The sequence below is a fragment of the Triticum aestivum genome, chromosome 3D (genome assembly GCF_018294505.1).
Source record: "Triticum aestivum cultivar Chinese Spring chromosome 3D, IWGSC CS RefSeq v2.1, whole genome shotgun sequence".
Classification (NCBI taxonomy): domain Eukaryota; kingdom Viridiplantae; phylum Streptophyta; class Magnoliopsida; order Poales; family Poaceae; genus Triticum; species Triticum aestivum.
Genome location: NC_057802.1, coordinates 447,465,462 through 447,475,887, shown reverse-complemented (window position 1 = coordinate 447,475,887; position 10,426 = coordinate 447,465,462).

Below are 10,426 nucleotides of genomic sequence, written 5' to 3'. Positions count from 1 at the left end.
GAGTTGTTGGTGATGATGATGATGATTTCCCCCTCTGGGAGGGAAGTTCCCCCGGTGGAATCGCTCTGCCGGAGGGCAAAATTGCTCCTGCCCAAGTTTCGCCTCAGGATGGCGGCGCTCTGTCCCGAAAGTCCTCTCGTTATTTTTTCTAGATCATAATGATTTATATACCAGAAGATGGGCACCGAAGGTGGGCCGAGGGGAGCACAACCCACCAGGGCACACCTGGGCTCCCTGGTGCACCCAGGTGGGTTGTGCCCACCTGGTGGGCCCCCTCTGGTACTTATTGGCTCCAATATTCCTCATATATTCCATCAAAATCTTCGTAAAGTTTCAGCTTGTTTGGAGTTGTGCACAATAGGTAGCCTGACGCAGCTTTTCCAAGTCCAGATTTCCAGCTGCCGGAATTCTCCCTCTTTGTGTGTACCTTGCATATTATGAGAGAAAAGGCATTAGAATTACTCCAAAAAGCATTATTATGCATAAAACCATCATAAATAACAGTAGGAAAACATGATGCAAAATGGACGTATCACACCTTGGCGCTGGCCCATGCCGCGACGCCCTTCCAGGCGTCGAGCCGCTCCCCCACCACCTCGAACCAGTCGACGGTTCGGCTGGGAGTCCAGGGAACCTGCACACCCGGCCAAAGCCCTCGCAAGACCTACGAACCGGCGCGCTGAAATCGGCGGAGCAGACGGCGCGCCGGCTCAAGACGCAGCCGTACGGCCAGGAATTGTTCGCCCAGGTTCCGGGGCTGGTCCAGGGCAAACTCCACACCCACACTCCTCCGCTGCTTGCACTGCGCCTCAATTGTCTGGCTGATGGCACCACAGTGATCCGAGAAGTACTCTATTCAAAAGAAGACAAAAGAATTAGAAGTCGGCTTCCTACAGTAGCTGGCAACTAACCAATCAAGGAAGAGAGAAGATCTACCTTCGAGCATATCCCCAATCACCGAGTAGCCTCCGACAGGTACTTCTCCTTGTCGGGCCAGCCTGAGCGCTGGGACTCAAACTCGGCCTTGAGGCGCTCCTCCTCGTCCTTCAGCTGCTGGACCTGCTCCGCATGTCGGGTCGCCTGGATAGCTAGCTTCTTCTCGAGCTGGTTGAGCTCCGTAGCCGCCTAGCTGTGCTCCAGCTCTTTGGCCTGAACCTGGCCCTCGAGCTCATGCACGCGGCCCCGCAAATGGGCGGAGGCCTCTGTGAAAACAAGGATGAGTCGTCAGCGACAGCATCAACAAAGACAAGAAGTTGCCAGGAAGATCCGGCCCGACTGCTCAGCAGTCGGCCCGAATCTCGGGGGCTACACCCAGTGGGTGCGCTTGCGCGCCCCCACTGGTAGTCGGCCTACGTACCTCGTCTCTTTCGCAACTCGGCGGTCCGGGTGGCGAGCGACTGGTTCTAGGATTTGAAGGCGGCCGCACGCAGGTTGTGGTAGTCCTGTAGCAAGAGCAACATTCCGACAGTCAGAAACACGCCTTAAACCTCCAACCTGCCTACTCAGCAGCCGGCTTGGAACTCGGGGGCTACACCCAGTGGGTGCGCTGGCGCGTCCACACTAAAGATTGCGAAGATGAAAAAGAAAAGTCAAGAGCATACCGGACGGATGCCTACATAGCTGCCATCTCGCTCCTCGCCTTTTGGAGGGTGGCGCCGTGGGTAGCAAACTTGTCCAGGACGTCCTGCACCGCGAGGTTCTGGATGGCAGTGCGGGCCCCTGACGCCCAGCCAGGCAGGGCAGAGCTCGTGGCTTCGGCATCAACCCCCTGCGAGCTCGCGGTCCCGGTTTCCACCTGCCTCGGCTCTGAGGCCGCTCACGCCTGGCGCAGGCGCAAGGGCGCGCGCGTTGTCATAGCCTGGCTCGTCGCCAGCCCGACGATGGCCGGTGGTGAGGGAGTCCTGGATTAAGGGGTCCTCGGACGTCCGGGCTATGTGACGTCGGCCGGACTGATGGGCCATGAATATACAAGACAAAAGACTTCCTCCCGTGTCTGGATGGGACTCTCCTTTGCATGAAGGCAAGCTTGGTGTTCGGATATGAAGATTCCTTCCTCTGTAAACTGACTCTGTACAACCCTAGGCCCCTCCGGTGTTTATATAAACCGGAGGGTTTAGTCTGTAGAGGCAATCACAATCATACATGCTAGACATCTAGGGTTTAGCCATTACGATCTCGTGGTAGATCAACCCTTGTAATCCTCATATTCATCAAGATCAATCAAGCAGGATGTAGGGTATTACCTCCATCAAGAGGGCCCGAACCTGGGTAAACATCGTGTCCCCCGTCTCCTGTTACCATCGACCTTAGACGCACAGTTCGGGACCTATCGTGGTTTTGTCACGGCAGATGTCCTAGAGAAAGGACTTAGTCGTGGAACCATCGCTACGGGTTAGCTTAAAGGGGTTAAAGCGGACAAGGGATGCAAGAGAGTTTTATACTAGTTCGGCCCCTTACGATGAAGGTAAAAGCCTACGTCTAGTTGTGATGGAATTGATGGGTTTCGATGACCAGGGAGCGAATACGCTTTGCCTGAGTCTCGAGTCGTTGTTGTTCCTGAACCGCCGCCGGGCCGTCCCCTTATATACATGGGTTGATGCCCGCCGGTTTACAGACTCCGAGGCCGGCTCATAATCGTGTCCGGCTCGGTCTCTGCTACGCATATCTTACAATACAAGTTCACATCTCAATGCCGGTTTGTGTCTACATGCCTTAAACCGGCTTTGGGCCCTGGGCCTTCATGAAGCGTCTCCGTCTGTCTTCATGGGCTTCAGATACAGATGAACTACTTATGAAGTTAACCCGGCCTCTCCTGGCCGGTTTATGCCTAGTGGTAATATCCCCAACATTAGGCCCCAGATTGATTTGAACTGGTTCATGTCAATCCTCAATACTTGAGAAAATTTCTTCTTCAAAATCTTCACACAATCTTGTAAACCGCCATGACATCATCTTCTGGGATCTTGGTAAACCGCCGCGACCTCACCTGTCATTAACGAGCCTCCGACAATCGAGGCGACAGCATCACCTTATATCAAAAAATATGGCTCCTCGATTTTCGCATATGTCGTTTATCTTCTTATAAATAAGGCCAGGGGGTCTTTCCATTTTCCCCCTCGTGCCTCTTCGCTTCGTCTTCATCCTCGCGACGCCCGAACCTTCGACCTCGGCCGCCGCCGTCAACCTTCGACTGCTGCACACCCTTGGCTGCTACATCGACCTGAACGTACCAGAGCTCCTCCGCGCGCCGCCGCTGCTCAACAGCACCCGTAAGTCTCCCCTTTCTCTTACCATAGATCTACGCTTAGGGTTTCCGTCGTTCATCGGTGTTCGTCGCCGCCCTTCTTTTCCCTTGTTTATATCCGTGGGTTAGATCCAAAAACCACATAGGTCTCGTGCGGTAGTAGTTTAAACCACATAGATCTCTTTCTTTAGCAGTTTCAGCACCTGTTCGATATCCAACTCATCTCATCTTAGTGAACCTTCAGTATACTGGAATTTAGGTGAGAATATCTTTTGTTTTTCCCATGCGCGGTAGATCTGAAATTACCATAGCAAGATGTGAAACTTGTTTCTTCCTTCTCTTACACCCTTTGAATACCAGATTGGCCGGTTTAACCTCACAGAAAAAATGATGACCCGGTAGATACCATTAGTCCCCTGTTGAACCGCCAATGCATTACACTGTTCCATTGCCAGACTCCGGTTTACCAATATGCTAGTATCCTCATACCGTTGTATAGTTGTCCACTGTAAATCTTAAACCGGTAATACTCATGTTTCAGATTTTCCTTGTCATGGCTAAACAAGTTTATGAGTGCAATTGGGCTCCCTCTCGAGTAACCGAGGAGCAATTAAACAACCTTGTTAAGACGGGCGCCCTAGCCAAGAAAGATGCCATCCACTGGAGGGTCCCTGGCCCGGAAAATCCTCCTACACCCAAGGATGGAGAAGTAGTCGTGTTTGCTGATCATCTCAGACGAGGTTTTAGCCCTCCCGGTTCAAAAAATTTCCGAGATGTGCTAGCCAATTTTCAGCTGCGCCCTCAAGACATCGGTCCCAACTCTGTTACCAATATCTGCCACTTCCAAGTATTCTGTGAAGCTTATCTGCAAGAGGAACCTACAGTCGAACTATTTAGGGATTTCTTTCATTTAAACCGTCGCACCGAGTTCTCAGATGGACCCAATACGGAATTGGGTGGAATGGCGGTTCAGAAGAGAAAAGAAGTCACCTTCCCCCATCCCAAACTCCACAGTCACCCCAAAGAGTGGAACAAAACTTGGTTTTACTGCATGGATGCCTCTCCATCTGACGAAAACCCCCTACCGGGTTACCGCCCTGAACGCCTGAGCAACACACACTCGTTTCCTCAGAGGCTGACAGCAAGAGAACGGGCCAACTATGCTCCCCAACTTTCGAAGCTTAGAGCCTTCATGGCGAACGGTTTGACAGGAGTCGATCTTGCTCGTTGCTGGATAAGCTGGAGCATTCTGCCCTTAAGTTGGCGCCCCGGTTTGATGTGTGAGTACACGGGGAGTTTGAAGGATGCTCAGTGGCACATTGACATTCAGCTTACAGATGATGAAGTCACTGAGGCTGTAAAGAAAATACTGAACGAACCGGAGGCCGTCTGTGCCCAAACCGGGCTACTCCCTTTCTGCACCTTCAATAAACCACCAGCTGTAAGAATCATATAATCCTTTGTATCTGAATTTGCTTCAGTCCAAATATTCTCTGAAAGTGCGATTATTTTTCTGACAGCGTGATGATCCGTTCTGGAACAAAAAACCATCACAAGATAAACCGGCAAAAACGCAAGACAAACCGGTCAAGCCAGTTCGTCCAAAGACCAAGGTTGTCAAGAAACCTACCAAGAGAAGGACCACTGCATCCTCCGATTTACCAGCTGATGACAATGTGCGTAATCCAGAATCAGAGGTAGAACTTGACTCTCTTGGCTTATTTTTCATACATCTCATTGACAATGATTATTATCAGGACGACGCTGAAGGCAATCACGCCGAGGACGCATAGGTAACTATTCTCTCCTCCGATTCAGATCCTTTGCCAACATCAAAAATCCGTCAAGCAAACCGGAAAGTAAAATTTTCTCACCCTCTTGCTTATTTGGATCCAAACTTTCTTTTGAAGACGCAGCAGCACGAAGCTCGCCGTACAACCCGGCACAGCGGCCAGGTAGTTACCTCCGCCGGTTTACCGAACAGTCCGGTTCGGAAACGCCGATCAGAGGTCTCTTATCCCTTTGATACTTCATGCCCAAAAGCAGGTTGCTTTCGCCAGCCTCTTAACCCGTCTGATTCAAATTATCAGGGTACTTCTCACTCATCCTCTGGCGAGTCTTCGGCCACACAGCTTCCACCTCTCAAAACAGTTCCTGGGTGAGTTATGCACATGTCTTTATTCTTGATATGTTATATTTTCATACTGTACTGATCCTTATGTCTTATCTTTTCGCAGCGCCAAGCCAAGACCCAGCAAGAAAGCTCGGTTGAACAAACCGGCTGATGAAAATGTAGCTGCTGAACCAGAAACAACTCCAGATCTGGAAGGAACCGATGCTGACGCCATGCTTCATGATCCGCCGCTTCAAGAGCATGATTTCCTTGCTGAACAAGTGCAAGTTGATATTACAAGTCATGTAGACCGGCCAACCAGCCCTGTCCGAACTGGCGACAAACCGGTCAGTCCAATGAAGGACACTGATAAACCGCCAACTCTGGCAAGGGCTGTGGATGAACAAGATGACGATGTTATGATTACTGGCACTGGCCACTCCACTCCAGGCAACCCTGTAGCTTTGTCAAAGCATACTGCCAAGGATGATCTCTCTGCTATCGGCAAAGGAAAATGGAATGCCGATTTATCAAGCTTCGCCAACCTCAATGTTCAAGATATTCACTCTGGCTTCTTGAACCGTCTGTATACCAGTCGCAACTATGAAGCTAGTTTGGTAAACTTGATGAAGGAGCGATATGAGGTAACTACTGTTTTTCTCCTTTTTCCAATTTCAGTTCATCGGCTCGTAGTAGCTCCCAAGTGACGGTTTATGATACCAATCTAAACCGGGACTTTTGTCATGACTTCACCTTGCCTATTTAGCCTCCAGGGACCGGATTACCTTATTAAGATGAACCGGTTCCTTATAATTTGCCATACTTCTCTTTCGCTGGTATAGTCCCCAAGGGACGGTTTAACTTTATAAAGATGAACCGGGACTGTAGAAGAATTCCCATATCAACAGCTTTTTGAGCAAACACACATTAGCCCCCAAATACCAAGCTTAATACTTGTATTGTGTTTGGGACTTGTAAAAATTTCTGAGTAAACACAAATATGCATTAGCCCCCAAGTACTAAGGGCATAACTTGTTATGTGCTTGGTACTTCAAATATGTACTGTCAACTCATTATGTATCTGTCTCTTTACAGGCAGAGCTGAGTAAGAAGGAACGCCAAACCGCTGATCTGCAGGAGAACATCAAAACCCAGCAATCTGAAGCCGCCAAAGCAAAGGAAGAGTTGACCCGCACTCTAGGCGCTATGGAGAAACTGAAAGAGGGCTTCAACAAAGAGCGGGCGAATTGGGAGACTGAAAAAGCCGCTTTGATAAAAAGGGCTGAAAACGCAGAAGCCGCTCTTAAACCGGTGGTTGACGAGCTGACTGGTGTAAAGCGGCAAGTGCATGCTATGACCTCTGTTGTGTTTGGTAAGCATCCTTGCTTTTATGCTTTCAACATATCCTCTCATGCGTTGCCGGTTTACTGATGTTTGTAATGATACAGGAACCCGCATTAGCCATCTGGGCTCAGATGTGCAGAAGAAGTTGAAGGCTGCCTACACGCTGATAGAGCAACTTTATACCGGCGCACAATGGATTATCTGCACCGCTTCGCACAATAAGCCACCCCCGACGTTGATCAAGGATACCTTAGACAGGCTATCTATGATGCATGCCCGGATAGAAGAGCTGAAGAGGTCTGCTGCAAGGGCTGGCGCTCTGACCGCGCTAACCCGGGTGTAACGCCCACGATGCGGCTATATCTCCCACGTGTCGGGGCACGACTTAGAGGCATAACCGCATAGTGGTTTTGTCGCAAGAAGGGTCATCTTCACACAATCCCATGTAATGAAGAAGAATGGGATAAAGAGTTGGCTTACAATCGCCACTTCACACAATACATAAATAACATCATACATCATCCAAAATACAATCATATAGACCGACTACGGTCAAAATCCAGATGAAAAAATAAGACAACCCCAAATGCTAGATCCCCGATCGTCCCAACTGGGCTCCACTACTGATCATCAGGAAAAGACACATAGTAACGACCACGTTCCTCGTCGAACTCCCACTTGAGATCGACGCCATCGTCTGCACTGGCATCGTCGACACCTGCAACTGTTGTTGGAAGTATCTGTGAGTCACGGGGACTCAGCAATCTCACACCCGCGAGATCAAGACTATTTAAGCTTATAGGACAAGAGGTGCAACGAGGTGGAGCTGCAGTGGCAAAGCATATATGGTGGCTACATTGCGCAAATGAGAGCGAGAAGAGAAGCAATGGAACGGACGTCATCTAGCAATGACCAAGAAGAGGTCCTGAACACCTACTTACGTCAAACATAACACAGACCGTGTTCACTTCCCGGACTCCGCCGAGAAGAGACCATCACGGTTACACACGCACTTGGTGTATTTTAATTGGGTCAAGTGACAAGTTATCTACAACCGGACATTAACAAATTCCCATCTGCCTCATAACCGCGGGCACGGCTTTCGAAAGATAATACCCTGCAGGGGTGTCCCAACATAGCCCATCATAAGCTCTCACGGTCAACGAAGGATAAACCTTCTCCCGGAAAGACCCGATCAGTCTCGGAATCCCGGTGTACAAGACATCTCGACAATGGTAAAACAAGACCAGCAAAGCCGCCCGAATGTGCCGACAAATCCCGATAGGAGCTGCACATATCTCGTTCTCAGGGCACACCGGATAAGTCAAGCTACGAGTAAAACTAGACCTCGAGTTTCCCTGAGGTGGCCCCGCAGGCTGCTCGGTTCGGACCAACACTCGAAGGAGCACTGGCCCGGGGGGTTAAAATAAGATGACCCTCGGGCTCGCGAAAACCCGGGGGGAAAGGCTTAGGCGGCAAATAGTAAAACCAAAGTTGGGCCTTGCTGGAGGAGTTTTATTCAAGGCGAACTGTCAAGGGGGTCCCATAAATCACCCGACCGCGTAAGGAACGCAAACTCAAGGAACATAATCCCGGTATAACAGTAACTAGGGCCGGCAAAAGTGGAACAAAACACCAGGCATAAGGCCGAGCCTTCCACCCTTTACCAAAATATATATAGATGCATTAATTAAATAAGAGATATTGTGATATCCCAACATATCCATGTTCCGACATGGAACAAACTTCAACTTCACCTGCAACTAGCAACGCTATAAGAGGGGCTGAGCAAAAGCGGTAACATAGCCAAACAACGGTTTGCTAGGAAAGGATGGTTAGGGCTGACATGGCTGAAATAGGAGACAAGATATAGCAAGTGATAGGTAGCGAGCATGGCAATAGAGCGAACAACTAGCATAGCAAAGATAGAAGTGATTTCGAGGGGTGGTCATCTTGCCTGCAAGATTCTCAGAGTTGTCGAAAGCTTGATCCTCGTAAGCGTACTCGACAGGTTCCTCGTTCACGAACTCGTCTCCCGGCTCTACCCAAGACAAGAACACAAACAAATGGAACCACAATCAACAACGAGAAATGCGCAAGCAACATGATGCAAGACATGTATGATATACAAGTTATGATATGCGATGCATATGCGTGCTCCGGAAGGAAAATGATGAACATGGCAGTAACTTGGCAAACCAAGCATGCCACTGGAAAGATGAGATGATTTTGGTCGAAATCGATATAAAGATCACCGGAATCGGATGCACGGTTTGCAAATGGCAAGCAAAACAAGAATGACACTAATCTGCGATAAACAGCAAGATAGCACTTAAAATACAACAAGTAACAATGCTACAGCACCCATCATAGCAACAAAGCACATGGCAGTAATCTACAGGATATGCTTGACAAAAGATAAACACTGAGCTACTGCTAGTTCACAACATATCAAGCTCAAACAAGCATGGCAAAAGTGCAAAAGATTACAGGTTCACAGACTTAGTGAAAAACTGGACATGGCAGAAATCAGCATCAGGTAGCAATGTTCAGAGCACGAAATCAATATGCTACAGAAACTTAACAAAGCAAAACAAGGCATGGTAGTGTTCTACTAAAAGCACATGACAAAAGTCCCTTGCTGACCATAAGCCAAAAAGGACCAGAAGATATGATGGCAAGCATGTAAACATAGCAAGTTTCGTTATCAGGTTTCAGACTTAGCAGAAAACAGAGCATGGCAGAAATATTAATATGTAGGCCTCTTTGTGAGCTTGATGCACTCACTACAGAGCAATGCATGACAAACCAAGCATACCTACAGCAAGATGGCATGTTTATGAAGCTATCCATGGCAAGAACAATTGCATAGCATGTATGGATCAACTACAATAAGCTTGGCAAAAATGCATGTCATGTTAAGAATCTGCCAGAAATATTTTATAGCAAAAGTAGAGCAAAATTGAGTCATGCTATGGTACTCTAAAATTGCAAAAAATTGCAGGAATGGATCAATTACAACTATATCTACAAAACATCCTTACTGAACATCTCCAAGATATGCAAGGATCTCTCTGTAGCATCAAGTTTACATGGCAACAAAATTACAGCAGACAAAGACTTAGAGAAATCACTAAGTCCCTGAAATCAGAATTATTACGGGACCTACTTTGCATGCTTGTGCTAGTCACCACAGAGATCAAAAAAAATACATGGACTATACCACTGGAAATATGGCATGGCATACTTTAAAATACATGTAGAGCTCATGCTCAAAAGATGCACAGAATAAATGATACAAAAATGACAAATCTCCAAGTTCTGATAAGAACCAGAGATTAACAGCAACTAGCCCTCTTCCAACAAAGATTTGGGCATCAAGATGACCTCTAATGAAAATGGTGCAATTGAACTAAATGAAGGGCATCACGAGGAGAACAATTTGATATATTATACGCGCGAATCGGAGCTACATGCACAAAGTTATCGCATCGGGAACAGGAGCATTTGCGGATAGAATTCTCAAACTTGGCAAAACGGAGGGGGGTTTCGGGTCAACCTTTGACCAGATCTGGATCGCGGTCAACAGGAGCTCGAGCTCGCCGGCTCGGGCCGGAGGAGGAGAGGGGGCCGGCGGGCGAGGGGGCCGGAGGCCGAAGGCGAGGCGGCGGCGCCGGAGGAGGGGGCCGCCGGCGGGGGCGGCGACCACCGGCGGTGAGGCGCGG